The 19,649-nt window shown below is 39.4% G+C and overlaps 1 long non-coding RNA gene across 2 annotated transcripts; it reads left to right on the forward strand.

Annotated features, from left to right (window-relative positions):
• The first annotated feature begins 674 nt into the window (after positions 1-674).
• On the forward strand, positions 675-14,251 carry LOC115346000. Of its 2 annotated transcripts, none has more exons than XR_003924987.1 (3): positions 675-1,136; positions 13,464-13,755; positions 14,092-14,251. It is a non-coding gene; the product is annotated as an uncharacterized LOC115346000 (long non-coding RNA). The 2 variants fall into 2 exon arrangements; XR_003924988.2 differs by lacking the exon at positions 675-1,136 and adding an exon at positions 12,741-13,212.
• The last annotated feature ends 5,398 nt before the right edge of the window (positions 14,252-19,649 follow it).

The following is a 19,649-nucleotide window of genomic DNA, read 5'->3' on the forward strand; positions in this document are numbered from 1 at the left end:
GACTGTGCTTATGCCTAACAGGAATGAAGAAGCACAGGGATTAATTAAAATGCATTGAATGGTTTATAGCGTATTTAGACCTCGAAGAACGCGTGTGTATAGTGACTGTACGTTTAAGCACGACCCCGCGAAGCTGTGAGGGACCGCAGCTTAGCACAGGCCAGCCTCGCGTGCAGCCTGCACAGCCTTACAGCTCTCCCGCAGCAAGTGCAGTCCAATCACGTCATGCAGCAATTAGAGCAGCACACTTAGCTACTTGGATCAACTGACATTTCTTCAGAGTGGTTTTAAGTATCAGGAAAATGTGAGCAACTATAAGCTAAAACAGAGAGTGCTATTCCTAATATTGTGTACTCTTGGCAGGAGGGACGTCCACGAGGATAAGCATTCCAGATTTTAGGGATGGATCCTGTAATTACACTCAATGGGCAATGGCTTAGGATATTTGGAAGGCCAAAGAAATAATAGTGAAATAAGTGGCTTAGAGTTAAGCAAGAGGGGATATTTCCCCCAGCAACTGGAGTAAGACTCTGCTCCGCTCCATTTCATGCCCCTGCTTCTCCCTGAAGCCATATTCGTGCATCCAGAAACTTTCCACCAAAAGTGCTCAGTATTGCCTTTCATATTTAGGATGACCTTTACACCCTGTGAAAACTTCAGAAGCCCAACAAATCTACCTGGAAATTTGGATCATTTCAGACTGCACTGGAACACAACAGGAGCTCTGCAGAGAGAAGGAGCATATGAAGTCACTGAGGAGGGAGTACTTGCAAGGAGGGAGTGATTGCTATGGAGGAAGGCCAGAAAAAAAGTAGAAAACAACAACAAAAGTAGCAACAGAAAAACCGGGAAGAGGAAGCAAAAATGGTAACGTGACACCATAATGCCTTACTGGCTCTAAAGGAAGGAAAAATTATGAAAGCATTCATTTATTCATTTTCAGCCAAAGAAAAAAAACTAGGGCATAAAAAAAGGAAAAAAAACCTGAACCAAACAAACCAGAAAATAGAACATGTGAAGAAAAAGGGCAGCAAAGGAAGAGGAAATTAAGAGAGAGGAGAAACAAGTGCTGGAAGTGAAGGAGTGGATGGGCGGGAGGAGGCAGCACAAAGAGATCTGACATACAGGGCTTTTAGGTAAGTGAATTTTATTTGTATATGTCATTTCCTACTTTTTATTGCATTTGTCTGGCAACCATCCCACAGTTCCATAACCTATGGGTGGGTGGGAGGAGGTGGCTAAGAGGGCAAAATGGTAGTTTTTGGCAGAATATCGACATGACTTGAGTCAGGTCGTTACTTGTGGTTGTCATTAGACAAACAGTGAAACTGGGTTAATGGGGCAGGTGTTTATGAATCCTACAGGCTAGAGGAGGCTCAGTTTTCAAAACCTGACTCACACAGAAAGGGAGAGGCCCAAATGATTCAATGCAGTGAAAGCAATGGCGAGCAGTGGTTTCAGCACTGCAGGGGCCACAGGGACCTATTTCAGATTTACAAGGCAGTTCTCAACTGTCAGGTATGCTTCAGTCTCTTAACAGACTTAGGAAGGTGGACACTGCTTACGTTTCTGTATTATTAACTTCCTTTTTTGCAACCATGGGATGGAAATAATTTTTTTTTTAGTGCAAAATGAGATCCTGAAGCGCAACTATATGGCAAAACATGACTGTCATGGAAAATATTCTGAACTCTGAGTCTCCATCTTTTCTGTGTACCTTTGTTTCTTTTTGCCCTCTGTTTAACTCTTTACAGGCTTTTTTTCTAATTATCTTGAATTTAAAACTGAAAAATTTCTAAAACATACAGTGTCAAACAAAATGAGTTAGGATTTTTGAAAACTTTAGAACATATGCAATAGCTGCCATCAAGAGTCAGACAAAATGTCCATGTAGACCAGTGTCTTCTCTCTGAGAGTGAGAAGGAGCAAACGCCTAGCAAAAAAGTCTATGAACTCTGATATATTGCCCATACAGAGCAATCCTTCTTCCCCTGTGTGCTTCTGTCCTCTGAAGATTGGTATCTTAGACACTTTGATTTGGAGGCTGGATCTTGATCATCATGTTTAGTAGCTAGTGATGGATGTCGTTTGCATGATTTCATGTAATCCCTTTTACGGTCCATTTACACTTTTGACCTCCGCACCATCCTGTGGCCATGAGTTCCGTAATTTCATTATGCACTGTGAGGATAAAGTACTTCTTTTGTTTGTTTTAAGACTGATGCCTGGTCATCTAATTGGGGCTCCTAGTCCTTGCATTTGTGGGAACTGTTGAATAATGGCTTTATATGTTAGAAATAAGGCTTTTGAAATAAAAAAGCTCTCTTGCAATTTTAAAGCCTTATGATCAGGCAAGCTCCTCCTCCTCTTGCAAATCCTTCCATGAAAAAAGGAAAAGGTCCCAACTCCAACTGCAGCCTGATGAAATTAGAATTAATTAAAGCAAAGGTAGTTTTTTGGTGTTCATACTGCACAGATAAGTAGCCTTAGTCTTATTTTATATTTCCTGTATGGTTCCCTTCTCATGTCACATCACAGTGCTATTGTCAGTTCCACGGGATGTGACATAGTCGATTTGTAATGCCATGATCTGTGGCACAACCGTTAAATCATAAGTATAGTAATGGGAGAGTATGTTCATTGAGTTCTTTGCAAGAGGAGGAAGGGGAAAGGCCTGGCAAGTCAATTAAAAAAATTAGGACTTGACTTTGAACAAGACACCTGAGCATGGAGAGACAGCAATGTACAGCGGGGTAGACTAGGGTGTGAACTTTGGGTACTTTTAGGTAGAAACTTTGGTAATTGCCACGTTCACCTGTCAACTCCCCATGTAAATATTATTGTTTCTTTTCCACTTGCATCTAAGCTATCTTGCATTTGGTGCTGAGTGAAAGCACGTATATGGGTGCTTGCTGTGGGGCAGTTGACATGCTGCTACTCTGCACCCTGCTTTGACCGGTGGCAATCCGCTTTTATGCCTACACTTTCAGGTTTTTGGCCTCTTTGGTCTCTGTCCAGGAGGAGAAGGAGCCAATAACCGTATCGGCTGGTACGGCACAGCAACAGGATAGGTGGCCCTGAGGGAGCTGGCGGACCACTCCTGTGTGCAGAAAGTGGCGCAGAAGGGTGTCTTCTTTTCCCCAATCTACCACATTTCAACCCACGCAGGGCAGGAGCGGGTAAGAGAGATGATGTGAGGCAGAACCAGTGTTTCCATCTTCTTGCAAATGGTAGTTATCCACATGACCTCTTTGCAGTATCTTCCAGTTCTCTGTTATTTTGTTTCATTCTAGTCAGATTGCTTTACACAGAGACAAAGAACAGATTCCAGGATAAAATCAAAACCGCTCTGAAAATGCACTGTGTGTGGCAGTATTTGGAGCAGCGGTGAGAGGTTAAAAAAAGAGTTTGACCCTAACCCAAGAATCAAAATTAATGTAAGAGAATTTAATGCAACACAAGGTGTGGTGGAACAGAGACTATTGGGGGGTCTCGTTTATATCAGTTATGGCATTCAATATTGAGCACTTAAAAAGAAACAACGGTGTAATGGTTTTCACTGAATTGTATGAAGAAACAGGATAACTTTAACAAATATCACAAAACATGTCACAAATCAATTGTATTGAAAATATATTAGGCTTCTTTAAAAAAAAAAAAGATCGGAAAAGGAAGCAGCAGAAGCAGGAGGAGAGACAGCACACAAAGATTTACTTCTGAGTGCTACAAAATATTGAACTAAAAATAACATTAAAGATGAAATTTGCAATGAATCTCAAGCTGCTAAATTCCCAAAGGCTGGGTCTGCCAAAGGCTCTGTTGGTTTCCTCTGTTCTTTTCTGTCTTTATTTAAATATTTTATACAGTTGTCTATGTTCATGTGTAGTGCGAACTGTCATTTATATTTCAGTCCACTCTAAAATGGATCTTAGACTATCTCAAGCTGTGCACTGCAGTGAGTAGTTTTGAACTGAGAGGTAAGCTGAAGCGGTAGGGACAAATGAAGACTGATATTTAATGTGGTTTTTGTGTACTTATATTTTGCTGTCATGTATTTTGCCTTAAAACTGATTTGTAATTTTATGCGTTTTGTGACATTATGATAAGATGTGATGTGAGTATGGTTTCCATTTAGCAAATACATTGATGTATTTTTGAGTCGGAGTGCTTGACTGTGGGAATTCTGAATTCTGACCTTAGGGTTTAATGTTTAGCAATAACAACATGCAGGTTTAGATCTGCAGTCTTAAATGCTCCTCCTCGTGCGTTGGACTTCCCAACATAAACTTTTTAAAACAAGCCAGTCTTAAGCTTATTTCAGCTTCGCTTCTGTGACAGGCCCACAGGGTGCCGAATATCCTTACGTCTCCATTGTCTTAGGAATACAGGGCACACCTTACCCAGAAAAATTGGGACTCGCCATGGAGCTGGGTCCATCACCTTGGGATAGATTCTCCCACCCATCTCATGTTGGGGGAGGAAGCAGAGAGACCTTCTATATCCCCTGTAAAGACAAATTGCAGCAGTCGTGGTGGCTGGAGCACAGAGAAAGCTTCCTAATTGCTCCCCGCAGGGTGGAAGACACCCGAGCTGAGGCTGGAAGGGGCACCGCAGGCAGAGCCATGCCTCCAGCCCAGCGGTGCCAGCCGTGGGCAGGGTGATGGTACTGACAGCAGAAGCATGTACAGTGCTCCGAACCCGAAAGGAGAAAGTGCTCCCTGAAGGACTCGTGCTGCTGTATCCTGACCTTAAGACAGTCCTGTTGCTGATGCACAGTGCTCTCTATTAGATTAGGTAAGAAATGTTAAGATATATTACGGTGGGATTCTGCAGTGGCTTTACACCAGCAGGAGGAAGAACAAAATTAGTAGTCTTGGACTCCATTTCATCGGTTCTTATAAAAGAGAGAATTCTTAAGAAATTATGTTGCTTTCTTGCTTCTGAACAGTAAGTCATACAGAATAAAAATTTAAAATAATGGCTATTAGATTAAGAAGTCTAAGAAGCTTTTACTACTTGGGAGCTTTGACTATTAAAGAATTGATAAATTGCCACTGAAATACAAGCAGCTCTGCAATATGATAGATCAAAGTTCATTTTTTTCCCTAATGTGGAGTTAAGATGAGCAGGCTTACTTTTTGCCCATCTTCTTTGCAGATCAAAACCATTCCTTTCTCTTTATTTGAGTGATCAATTTACCAGAAGAGCCCAATGTATATGTTGTGACTGTAGTAAAATTCTTATTCACAAGCCTTTAAGTAGTAATACGGCATGCTGGCATTATGCAAACCCCAATACATCTCAGCACTGCTGTCCAAAGTATATAGTATGTCTCCTCCACATAACACAGATGCAAAGGTAATTAATTATATTTCACAAAGTGATATTTCTTAAAATGTTTTGACCACATTATTGAAAAGTTAACTCTTCTAAGTAGTGCTTCTACAATAAGTTAGCAGAAAGACTTCAGCATGTTGTGCTTTAGTGGACTGTATTCCATAAAAAGGACTCAAATGACTGAAATGTAAACCTTGGAAAGACACTTGAAACTCATGGCTTTTTAGAAATATATTAATTGCATGTCAATGTAGTTATGAGTTTTTACTTTTTGTATAGGCTTTTTGGTGTATTAAATACCTATTATTATTTTAGAAGCATGTCCAAATCCACTCTGATAATTTGTATTTTCTAAAAACCTTTTAAATTAATGCTAAAAATATGTAATGAACATGCAACATTAAACACTTGTAAGGGCAGAAAATACGATAATATCCTTCAGAAAATATTTCTAAAATGTGTGATTTCCAACCCACTAACTTACAAGTTGTGTAAAAGCTACAGTTGATAACAAGGTCTTGTACATCTGGATCATTGGGTAAATACTGTCTGCCAGTATAGCTGGAGGAGATAGACATTTCCATTTTTAAGTTCAGTTCTGTAAAGAAAATCCTTATGTAGCTGTCCACAACTTGGCTGCTGATCTTAGGTCGGACACAGCGTGTGCACACTGTCATAGCACCCTTTGTTCAAAGAGGAGGAAAATCCTGCATGCGGCCCTATGAATGTTCAGTCCTCCAAAATGCTGTGCAGTCTGATCCAGCAAAACACTTAAGCGCATACTTAGTTTTAAACTTAAGGAACAAGATACAAGTTAGATATATACTTTGCTAAAAGATGCAGGATCAAATACATATATTCCTGAAGAAGGTATATAATGTGTGAAAATAAATTGTATGGGTAAATACATATAGATTGCTAGATAGGTAATTAAGGAAGCCTTTTCTTTCAGTTCAAGGAATACTTGCATTTACAGTATTTTGTTTCACATTAATCCTTCAGTAGTCTACCACAGCTTGTATCTGGCCATGAAATTTTCAACTATGTAGTGTCGTTCTCTGGAATGTAACGATTTACAATCTCTGAGCCTGGTTTGGCTTATCTTGACGTTGGTGACAGAAATCCCAATTTTGCTCTCGAAGGGCATGATTGGACCATTTAACATTTATTTCAGCCTTGCAGAAGGACATATTGCTTCTTTTATATATAAAGTATGCCAAAATAAGATTAAGAGACTTTATGAACTTTGCACAGTAAGTCAGTGGCACGTAGTCATAGAACTAGGGATTCCTTCCTTCCTGACTCTGACTTCCTTGCTTTATACTGTGCTTTTGATAATGTGTCTGCATTCCCATAGCAATACTATTCTGGCACATGATAATGCAATAGTTTTGAAATATGCTTTTCATGTGATGTGTGAAAACCTAAAATCTATAGATGTGCAGTATACATGGATAGAAGGATTCATATTACAATACGTAGCTACAAGCATAATAAATGGAAATTGATGAAAAGGGAATCTTTTTACTGCTGGGATTTTAAAGAATTAAACAAATGTGCGTAGTTCAAATAAGGCAGAATATTTTGCTTCTTGTCATAGAAAGAGAGATGGTCATGTGTTGGAAGAGAAAATCAGCTGCTGCTTGGTAAGTACTCTATGATTTTTCTTGACTGCTGCCATTTGGGCCCTATCAAGTCCAGTACTTACCATGCCGATCAGGGACGCTAGCTCCTTTTTTGTTGTTCTGTCTTTTGAAAGGACAGTCTGTCTTAGAAAAACTAAAACTATAGCAATGCAATACAATACCATCTCTTCAGAAATATCCTTATTAATTCATTTGCTTTGCAAGTGGGAGCTAAATCAGCATAATTGTGAAGTTAATTCTTGGTCCAGTCTTTTCGTCTTGAAGGCAGAAGAGAATCCCAGAAAAGTGACATTGAATGCTATTTTTCTTTCATTTTTTATAGGCAGTCTTTGCACAGTACAATATTAGGTGAAGCAAGTATTTGAAATTTATATATTTGTGCTAGGTGGTTTTAATTCTTATTGTTGTTGTTCTTGTTTTAGTAGTAGTAGCAGTAGTAACAGCAGTAAGTAGTAGTATTATTGGAAGTGCCTCCGTAAGGTTCTGTACAAATCGATCGTGAAAAGATAGCATTCTGGAGATGATGCTCTATCTAACTGGAATCAGCAGGACATAGGAACCACGTCCTGTACGATGAATAACAAAAGAAGGGTAGTTTACATTCTTTGATACATTTCTGCTCGATTAACCCCCAGTGGGATTTTACCCCTCCAGTCACATTTTTTTGTTCCTCTGATCTTCTTTTGTATTTGCTCACTGACCCCAAGCATGTATTTGACTTGTGACCCTATTTCTGTTAATAAAATACAGGCCATCTGACCAGCATTCACACCAATGAACTACAAGGTGATGATTACCTCATTGTAAATGCCAGGAGTTAGCAACACGCAGCAGTGTAAGGCTGGTGGTTGGGTGGGCTGAAGATAACCAACGAAGGCAGCGTGAGCAATTCTGAACCGTGATTTCAAAACCAAAATACAGATAATGAACTCCTTCAAAATATGTAATACTAGCCGTAGAAGAACTGTATCTCCTTATGTATTGTTCAGCTATTAATTAGTTGATAATGTTTAGGGGATTATGGCATGACAAAAAAACAATTATAGCTATAATGTGGAAATTTTCAGTATCTGTATGGGTGGTAGCTTATAAAATCAAAATTACCCTATCTACATTTTGGGTCATCAATTATAATTATATGCCTCATGAAAAAATATATCAGCACTCAGTGGTAACAATTTCAGGATAGTGTTTTGAGGCTAAATTAACACTGGAAAGCATAGGTGAGCTCTTTCTAAGCAAAGTGTTATTTGTTTTCAAAGCACTAGCAGAAATGTAGAATTTTTTTTTAAGAAAATGCATAGTAATAAACTTATTAATACTTTCACCAATTCCTTAAACCATGAATCTTAGGAAAAGCACTGTTAATTGTGCGTTACATGAAAAAATCACGCCAAAGCCATTTATCAGATATGTAATCTGTGGCTCTGTTTTGTGACAGGAAGCCATTATTTCCACTGAAAAAACAAATCCGTTAAATTTGAACTATTAGATTACAGCAGGGTTAAGGCTGCTTCTGTGCTGTAGAGTCACATCAGGGTCACAGCCCAGTTCTAGAGATGTACTGCAAGAGCTTCATATCTGATTAAGACAAAAAACTGATAAAAATGTAATGCAGACTAACAATATGGAATTATCTGATGCAGTTTGGGGGGATAGGGGCAGGGGGTATAACATCATTCAGTTTATTTGCATACGTTTGTTCTTTCTACTGAAATCAATCTCTTTGAAGGAAGCAAGAAAACTTTAGAAAAAGAAAATATTAATGCTGGTAAGAGAACACAGAAGAAAATCTTTAGTAAACATTTCTTTTCCAGTGTTGATTATCATCCTGTCTAATGTTTATTTTCATAATTTTCTTTGATCCAAACACAAATAACAATAAAGTTAGCTCCATTTCTTTGAACTAACAAAACTATACCGTGGCCAAATTTGGAGCAAATTTTTAAGTGGCTTTTTGGGTTTTCTCCCAAGCCACATAACAGATTTATAGGGTAGGTATTTGCCTAAGTCACACCCTCTCCTATATAGGAATGTTTCTACGGCTAACAGTAATTTACCTGCTGTGGGCCTCTTTCGGACTTTATTGAAAAGGCTGAGGGCTGTAAGCATCCGGGCACGTACTCAACAGCAGTCACGGGAGCACCAGTGGTCCAGGGCTTTGGCTCAGGGCTCGCCCCATTGTGTTATGAAAATTGCTACAGTTTGTAGGGATCGACCGCGGCTCTGCTGGGCCGGCTGGTGGTTTGCGAACGCAGAGCGTAGTCAGTCCGCCCTCGCCGCACTTCCCACCCAAACCTCCATCACAGATGGCAGGCAGAGAGGCAGGGCGGGCATGGCAGAGGACCAGGGCCGTGCCGATCGGGACCTCTGCGCAAGGGGACCTGAAAAGGCGTTGTTACTGCTTCTCACTCCTGGAGCAGAACCGAGCAGCCAGAGCACAGGTTGCATCTTCACAATCTTCTTCCATCAGGAATTTGACAGACTATATGTACTACAGACTTAGAAACAACTACATTCCTAACATAAATATTATACAATTATAAAATATGTACTACGGCATTTACCGTAGTGCTTGAAACCAGGGCTACATTGCTGGAGGTGTTTTAGTCTGTACATATTTAAAAACTCTGCCAAATCACAGTTCTGCTTAGGAGACCAAAAGCACAAAATCGGCTCAGGTAAAGCTATTGACTGTGTCTCAGAAAGCTGTCCTCTTGTGTGCCTGGCAGCACCTGCTAGGGTCACAGTCAAGAGTCCATATCTGTGATGGAAAGCATATATGTCAACCTCAGATTACAGCTAGCATGTATTCTGGCTGGTCTGTTCAGCCCTCCTGCATGCAAGTACTCTCTCTGGATTTGGTGAAAGTTACGAATAAAGACCATGACGTCCAACTTCAGTCAATCAGCTACAGAAGAGCCATATGCTGAATAAACTTCCTGCCTCTTTAGGTCTTTCGAGGATATGATGCAGAAACATAAGAGATTTTCAGGTTCTCTAAAACTTACTATTTTTTTGCTCTCCCATTACATTCCTGTGTTTGCCCCACTGCTTAGCCTAGCTGAACAAGGGCATCCGGTCTAATGATTGATTGCCTCTGTGAGCAGGTCCAAGTTTCGTTCTTAAATCAGCCAGCATGTGGTTGATGACAGGGACAAAGCCAACCCTCATCACTCCCTAAGCAAATCGTCTTCCCCTTTACTGTACACTTCGACCAAATTATGATTTCACCATTGAAATAAATGTCAAAATTTCCACCAGCTTCAGATGGATTGGGATTTGGCCATTGGCTTCTAAGTGCAGATGGCCTGTTTAAGGGCTTATTTTTAAATCAGGAGGTGTGTAAGTGCTTCAAGAGATTATAAAAGTAGAAATCAATACAAATAACATGAGGTCAGGTATTGCTAAAAAGCATCTTTAGAAAATGGACATGTTTAAGGATAAGTCGGAACTAATCCCAGTGACTGCAGGTGACTTACACTTGAGCAAGAATGCAAATTTGGGTTCTGAACTGTGTAGAACAGTTTTGGCTGAACCTTTTTACTTTTTTTTTTAAATACATGTAAAAATGCCAGTTGTTAACTTCCTGAAGTTTGTTCCCGTCAAAATTGAGTAATTCTGGTCCTAGAGGAGGGAGGCCCCAAACGGTAACTGAAAGCGCCTGCCTAAATGTGCGAGAGCCCTTCCCTTTAACAGAATATCATCACAACTACAAACACAAGCAAAAAGCACTGCTTATTCAGTTTCTTTTTTTTCTTTTTAACATTATGAAAACAGGAATACCAGAACCGATACTGTAATTATTGTGCAGTTCACTTTCATCTAAATATGATTAGGAATATGAGACTGGAAAAAAACCCATGCCTCTAGGCTCTGTTTCCTAAATTGCTGTCAACTGTAGCATAGGTACAAAGCCCAGAATGAGCCCACAGTAACATCCACTGTAGCTGTCCCAAGAACAAAGCTAGAAAAGTTAGAGAGCTACAGAATGCCCATTTCTGGGCAGAAAAGAGTGTGAATCAGTGCACTTCCAAAACTTATGAGCTTTACGTTCTTACATAATTTTAAGTAAAAATACACAGAAGTGCTCACGTGCTAGAAAAAGCTCTCCCTTCTTCTTGCTACTGAAAGAAACGGGACTTTGGCATGTAGAAGCAGTCCCTTGTATTCCGTAGTCCCTGAGACTGCATGGCTTCCTGGATAAGTCAGAGCTAAACACAAAATTGTGCTCAGCGTTCTTCCCTCCTCCCTTTTTGAAAAAAATGTTTATAGTCTGCATTTCTGCAAAGATGAGCAGAAAGCCTTGTAGACAGCTGTAGTAATATCTGCCTGAGTCTGCAGAAGCCTGAAAGAGCAGCAATGAGAGGTATAGTGCTTGAAAACTAAAGACGATAGCCTATGTCATGCTGAAAACTCAGCATGTGTTACAGCTCAAATCCACATAAAAATAAATAGTGTATGACTTACTGTGGTGATGGCTCCATTTGGGGGTTTTTGTGTTTGTTTTTTTTAATATTCAGTAAAATAATATTCCATTTAATATTAAATTATTTTTATATTCAATTAAAATAAAATATTTGCAGTTATTGTGAGAACATGCTTTGCCACTGATGGTCCAGGCCTTAGTGGGTGTAAAGCTTTTGTGGTGCCTGGGAAAAGATGCGGCTGATGTCCTAGCCCAGCTACCTTGTTGTAGAGTATGTCCATCTTGAAAATTCCTCTTCAAAATGGCTCTCTAGCAGGATCACTGCGCTCTTCACATCTAAGGACTGAAACACGAGTCGTGCCTCAAAATTCTTATGTTATATAGTCGCACTGTAATTCTTCTTCCTTTATCTCCAGTAATTTTCCTATGCCGGTTCTGGTCTGCTCCCTTCTGCTCGGCAGGGGGTGGTTTTGTTCTTTTTCTTTGTTGCTATTAATTTTCTTGTAACTATTATCTCCTATATTCACATAGCATCTACTATCAGCTACTAAAACAGTGTTCAAGTATATTAAATCCCCCATTTTAAAACAGTAATAAAAGGTTTTTACTAAATAAACACATAAAGCTTCTCTCAGATCATGCAATAAGGAAACTGAATATAGAGCTAAAGTTCCCAGAACTTGGGAGGACAAAGGAGCAGTTTACTAAAGAGTCTTTTCTCAACACTCAAAGCTCTGATAGTCCTTAGAGGAAATGATAAATCTTTCTCTTTGTCAGTCTTCCCTAGGTTTCTTTTGTTGTTTAGGATTAAAAAAAAAAAAAAAAAAAAAAAAGTGTAGGTACTACTTACAAGGCAGCTTCCTTGATGTTTCTGGTAGTCCAACCAAGGGACAAGATTGTGTGTATAGGAAGGGGAGATGAACAATTCATCCTGTAAAGGAGTTAAAAACAACAATGGAAATCCTTTGTAAGAAGAAGAGTGGTTGGGATTATAGCTGCATGCTTTCACTAATGACTTTGCAAACATTTAGCCAGAGATAACCTAGAAATCCAGTTGCACTTTATTTAATATTCAGATAAGGACCATTCACCTGCTGTTAAGCTACAACATCTACAATCATTCTTTGAATACTGATAATTATATGAAGCAGACTCCCCTAGAGGCTGGTAGTCTAGTCTGGATTCACCTGGAATACAAAGATGAATAATATTGCATATTACATGCACCCAAGTAGTTGCAATTTATAGAAATGTCCATTTATGCTCCTGAAAAAAAGATGTGTATTTCCCTAGGGGTATAGTATATGGTGATAAAAACCTGTGTGGGGGACTGTTTGGATTGTAACTCCTAGTGTGCCTGTTGTTGATTAATTAATAAACAAATAAATCGTTATATTTAGCCTGATATCTCACTACAAGACCATAAAAGAGAAAATGTTAAAAAAGAATTTTGTGTGCCTCGCCATAAGGGAGGGTTACTCAGAGACACAAGAAACGAGTACTAGAAGTGGCATCCAAATGGCTCAGAGTAGGTATGTGTATACATTTTTAAAAGATGAGTAGCATTATGAATATGCTCTCTTCGCCTCCTCCTTTCCTCCTCTTTCTCCCATCAGGTGCCTTGTCCTTGTTCTCCCCTCTCATTTGCTGATGGCTGATAACACCTTATCTCCACCAGGGAAGCAACCGGGAAGTTTGCTCCTTCCTCACAAGACTGAGGGTATAATTAGAACAACGCACCTGCTCAGTCCTCCGGTGACTCAGTTAGTCTACATCCATGTCAAAATCCATGCTGTGAGGGTAATTTGATCATCTCACTTACTTTTTTCATATACTTTATATGAATAAACCACCAGAACAAGCCTCCGTTGAGTTGGTTCAGTTTAATCTCACAAATTTGTGTCAACTCTGTGTTGCCAGAAGAATTTTATCATTTGATCTCATGGTTACACTTTAGTAGACTTTAGTACATAGTTTATTTCACTCTCCAGAATATAAAATTCCATTTTGTGTCAAAATAATCTTTTTATTATTATCTATTTATATTTCAGGGATACTTACAGGCTTCAACTGAGATCAGGGTCTTGTTGTATGAGACAATACAGAAACATGCAATAAAAGAATTCTAGTCCCAGGAGCCTTGTAAGCTAAATAAAGGCTGGGAGAAAGGAAATATTACCCCCATTTTACAGATGGGAAACCGAAGCTCTGACAATCTTTCCATACAACGCAGTGCAGTGTCATACAGCAATACTGAAGAGAGAGTTCTGAAAAAGCAACAAAGTCCAGAATCTGTGCAAAATAAAGGCTGACTTAAACCCCGTTGTACTGGCAAGCAGCCATGTAAGTTCAAATAAGTTATAGACGTACACTGGTATCGTTTGCACACTGAGCGTCCCAAGGCTCCCTCGGCCTTCTCCATGCTTGTTCATCTCCCAGCCCCCCCCTTCAAAGGCAGAAGACGGCGGGTTTTGATGCTGCCTTCTTAGGCTCCTACGAGTTAGTCTACCACTTCCTCTAGCACTTAACAAAAATTTGCCTCTGGCCCTGCGATGCCACGGCGGTGTCAAATCTCTCTGACTGCAGCAGCTTCCAGGCTCAGCAGAGATACATCAAGGGTCTGCTAGGTTCTCCTTCCCAACATCTGAAGGGTAATGTAATCTTTTTGTCCTTGAACAGAGCCTGGAATCTCCTGCGTTAGAATACTTTTCCTCATTTAATTTGCTCCTCCCAGAAGACCCTGTAAAATCCTGCTCAGGAGCCGACAGAGGGTATTCACTCAAGACCAAGCGGCAGAGAAGCACTTTGGTATTCCCTGAAGACATAGCAGAAACAAGTGGAAATGGTAAGTTCACTGTCTTCCTTTCAAAGATGACTAAAGGTGGGAGGGCAGACTGCCAGGAATGAGGGTGAGGGTAGCAGTTTGCACAGAGGTGCTTGTGTCCCCCTCAAATCTGCTGGGCTACTGCTGACGTTTGCAAACCAGCCTGCTGAATTTCGTCTGCAGAACTCTGTGAGCTAAACTCTTTACCATTCTAACTGCACCACTATAACATTGCCTTTTGACTAAAACCCAGTTCAGACTAATTGTCAAGGATCAGATAACAGGAAAATATTTCTATTTGACAGTCTACTATTTTTCAATTGTTCCTCTGTTACATATCTAAGTAAACATTTGTTCCACTTATCATTTCTGAGCAAAAGACATGAATCATTTGACTAGTAAAACCACAACGACAGCTGTTGCTTATTAGAAACAGTCATCTTGTTCAAGGACTTGCTATGGAGGAGTTCTTCAGGAAACCGTTTCTGCTTTTAGTGCTTTACAGTGCAATGAAAGCAAAGTTGAAGAAATTAGGGCATTTTTATTTCACTTGTGTGATTGGCAAAACACACAGGTGTGCGCACACACACACACACACACACACACAGAGCAATCATTACAGCTGAGCTAGAATCCCCCAAGAAACGGGAAAATACTCATTTAAGAATACTACCAACGCTATAATACTTATGGTCTTTGACCTTGTGATGTTTATACAGTTCTCTACAATACAGATGAAACAAAACTGGATTTAAGGGTCCCTTTGTAAATAGGTTATAGGATTTGGGATTTTGGTGTTGGATACAATATTTATACCAGTTATTATGCATGTACCAGGAACATTTTTCACCATTCATGGTTTCTTCAGGTCTCAGGAACAAATTAATTCTGGATTCATAAAATCCCATGAAGCCGGTCATCAGTGGTCACTACTACGTTACTTTAAGATAAAGCTTCGCCAGCCAGTGGTAAAAGAAAAAAAAAAAAAATCAGTTTTAAAAGTCTGATCAGGATAGGAAAACAAGGGAGGGCAACTCTACTTATTTGCAGTAAAATACTTTTTAAATTAGTGGAAACAAGATAGGGAACAAAAACCGGACCACAAGGAATTCAAGAACAAATAAGTGAAACTGAGTCAGGCTAGACATAAAGATTTTTCCCTTTCTAGAGTGCTGGTTCAAAGGCATTATAGAGCATAAAGGCCAAAATCTGATTGATTGTTTCTGTGACCTGTATGAAATAAAGGTTTATTAAACAGAGGCCTAACAGTTAGGCATTTTATCAGACAAAATCGCAGGAATGGCATACCCTGTATGATGCCCTTATTGTCAGCTTTGAAAGGAGGAGCCGAAGACTCAATGAGCATAGAGACTGCACCGATCCCAGCAGAGCAGAGGGGAGGAACATTGGCAGGGCAATGTAGAGATGCTACCAAGTAGTCTGCTCTGCAGTTAAATAGGAGCACTTGTGGCTTTGTGGCTGTTGCTTAAATACCTTTCAAAAACACAAAATTCATTTGCAAACATTAAAGAAGAAAGAGTAAAAAAAAATTATAAAAATGGATTGTTGGATTATGGCACAAGAAAAGGAAAGCGGAACTGAAAAACTGGAGAGAAGCGTCTCACTGAGGAGGCAAAGCTGAGGTTTATTATAGGTTAGAAATCTGCAAAACTGTCACCAATTCAATAATAGTATTCAGTGAGGTTTCTAAAGATCATATCCTGCCCTTCATTCACCCTCACAACACTCACTGATGGGAGTCAGCACTTTGCTGCAGCTGGGTATTTATAAGTCATTTGTTCTGTGTAACATGCCTGTTCTTACTAATCTTAGTCAAGTGAGTAGTCCATCCTCATGTGTCATCCCACGGAAGTCAAATGTGCTATTAGCATAAGTGATGATTACTTATCTGTGTGAGGTCTTGTGAGGTTGGGTCTTTCAGCATCAGTATACTTGACATGGCAGTCTTTCTATTATAATTTAATAAAATGGGGCCCAATTCAGTTCAGAGGTGCCTTGAGGAATAAGCTGGACTTAAATGGTGCTTAGGCCTTTGACTGGACCTCTGCAAACCCTGAATTTCATTGAGCGAATACTAATTACTTGGGGGGGGCGGTATTAAATTATAGACTCGGTTCTTTACCGTTGCTCGCAGCACGGCACCTTTGCAAGCGCTTGAGCAAGGTAACGTAAATCTGAACACACTCAGAAGAAAGTTCTGGTAAGACGGCTTTCCTTGGTAAAAACAGGGACTGCAGAAATGTCCTTAATAAATAGCTCAGAGAATTTGGACATGTTGATGGGTAAATTTCACTCTAGAAGAATACTGCGCACTAAAAATGGACAGCGTAAGACAGTGGAGAAAGGTGCATCCCACAGCCGCACTCAAACGGAAACCTCTCGTCCAGTCAGGCAGATGGAAAAGGCCTAATCCAGAACCCTGCGCAGTCAGTGGAAATCTTTCCGTTGTGATGAGCTCTGAATTAGGCCCTTACTGAGCAAGCACGCTTAGGCACCCTTGATGCAGCTTAGTCTTGGATGATTGTGTACAGTAGCGCACTTAGTTATAACATCTGTAAAACGAATCAGTTACCCGTAATCAGCTACTTGGTGCAAGAAGGAATCAATCACTTCATTTTCCATGCCACGCACCCCTCCTAAGGAAGAACTCCTAATTGCCACACGGATAAATCAGCAAAAGACATCACTCATGCTAAGCACATGATTTTAAAGGGTTACATGGGTTTCTAACAGCTGATATTCTCTCTCTCTTTAAAATTGTTCATATCTTTTTGTTCTTTACCTGATTTCTGAGCAGCTACTAGCCTCAGAGTGGCTCCTGTATTCTCTCTGAACCTTCGTTCTAAGATCCTATGGCTCTCATAGCGTTTACGTCTTTTGTGAATACTGCAACAATTCCTTGTGACCTTTGTGACTATCTCCTTAATTCATGGTTCTCCTAATTCCCAAAGTGTAATGGACGTAGGAAAATTCTGGATCCTAATTTCCTAAACAACTAGCTCTTTGCTCTGCTCTTTGTTACATGTGATCTGCCATAGTTACAGAGTGCATGAGTAGTCTTCTATGTGACCCCAAAAGGTTTCTAAAGAAAAATAATTTGAAAAAGTCTTAATCAGTGGTACAAAAAATATTGCCCAGCTGTTAGATCCAGAGGGTTTGGCACACTAGATCACAAGTAGTGGACCCATTATAACATTTGATCCTTATCTTTGCTTGCTGTATCTGTTAAAACAATCTGCTGTTTGTATACCTACTGCACTTCCAGCTTTCCAACCAGGTGTTTGTGAAGAATTGCATTTATTAATTACTACAGAAATTGTTTGCCAAATTACGTATATTAAAGGCGTATATGCAGGTCAATCCTGTAAAATCACACATATAAGGTGCATTTTACACAATGCATCACTCAGACTTTTGGTGAAGGACTAAAATCTACATATTAAAATGGCAGCAGGTCCTCACTAAGTTAACAACAAAGAATCATCATTGTCAATATTAATGAAACAGGGCTATAAGAACTTTTTTTTTTTTTATAGTTGTCTGGATAGAATAAGTTTTTGTCCTGTTAGATTTAAAATCAAGTTCAGACCTTTTCAGAGTTTAGATGCCTTTGCTGATGCCCTCATACAGCCCAAGAACACGCCCAACTTCAGCCGGCTGTAATCCATATGAAGTCAATAGGACTTTCTCATACAAAAATTAAAAACCTTTGGAAAAAGCTTGCTTAATCAGTTTTTAAAAGATTTCAAGATCTTTGTATGTCCATCATTATGTTTAAAATAAGCATTTTTTATTTGCTAGCCATCCAAGGACTGGATTTTTCTTCATTTTCCCATTAGCCTGGCAGTTTAGCCAGTAGAACCCTTTTATTCCTCCCACTGGAGTAGCACAGAGAAATTCATTTGATTCCAGTGGATAGTCGTTGATTTCATTATCTTATTATAGAAAATAAAGATTACGATTCCAAATTATTTTTCCTGCAGTCCACACACTAACCATGTAAATGGCAATATGTGGAAAAGTTGACTACATCATAAAAAAACCCCCAAACTTCCTGCAAAGATTTTCTTGAATTGGTTTCAAAAGAATCTGCTGTTTGGCATCTTTCCTGTACTGAATTTCTGGAGGGTAACTGCATTATGTGCATGTATAACATGTAAAAGGAAACATTCACTGAACTCTTTCTTTCTGCTACCAAATGTAACTATAGCACATTGTTTGTGTTTAAAAGAGCTGCCTGAAAGCAAAACTCTATACGCGTCTAAGGTTATAGATGTGTGCGTTGTAAGATAACCACTAACAGAAGGTGAAATACTATTCTCTTTCACTTGCTGTTGAGTGACAAAGGTTGCATCTAATGATAATTTGAATATTCTGCCAACAGTTGGTGATATTCTGCCCCTGCCTAAATAAATAAATAAATAAATAAATAAATGCTTCCATCTCCCAGAGCAAATGCCCTGTAAGTCTATAGAAAACAAATTAGGAATGCGTTATTCTCAATGAAAAAAGTCTCCACGAGAGCTATAATTTTATTTTTTTTAGTGCACAGAATAACATAAATCAAAAGAAGCAATAGTCTACCTTGTGTTTTGACTACTTTGACCCTCTTCAACCCCTGCCAATTTTTATCTCATTTTTGTTTAACTTTGTACATCAGAGTTTAATTTTAAACCTGGTCCTGAAGACAGTGATGTATAGGGTACATCAAGTATAGCTTAAATTACCCTCTCCCCAGTGATTTGAAGTTGAGGGGAGGGTCTTACTCTGCAGCAGGGTGGGAAAGAGAAATGGTCAGATGTTGCCCTTTGAACCTGACCACCCTCAGCTACAGAAACATTTATGCCAGAACATCATTTATTGATTTTATTATATTTTAGGATCTCTTAAAACTGTTGGTGAAGTTTGCCGTATATTAATTTTTGACACATGCATATAAAAGCAGAAATATGGGTTGAGCAGAAACTATAAATATAGACAACACTGCCCAATAAACTTACATCCTTTCACTTATAGGTTTCTATTTCAGCTGATCATTCCGAGCAGCCTGTCTTTGAAAATAAATGTAACCGCTCTGATAAGCTAACCAATTTGAAGATTAAAGCTGCATTTGAGGATTAAAGTTTTTCTTATTTGATTATTGTTGTGTCCTGTAGCAGTAGAAGATAAATATTAATAAAATGTTAAAGTCCAATTCTGCTCACTTTACTCATGTGAGCATTTTATACCACGAGACTGAACAAATTACGCAGGAGTTGGCCCTTAAACTCAGCGTGGACCGCTCTGTTTTCTCAGTCCACTAAGAATAAGTCTCCCGTGAAATGTTACATGTACCCGGGAAACTCACGAACCCGCTGCTGCCGCAGAAAACTCACACTGATGGCTAGCTCTG

This window comes from Aquila chrysaetos, chromosome 9 (genome assembly GCF_900496995.4).
Source record: "Aquila chrysaetos chrysaetos chromosome 9, bAquChr1.4, whole genome shotgun sequence".
In the NCBI taxonomy this organism is placed as follows: Eukaryota; Metazoa; Chordata; class Aves; order Accipitriformes; family Accipitridae; genus Aquila; species Aquila chrysaetos.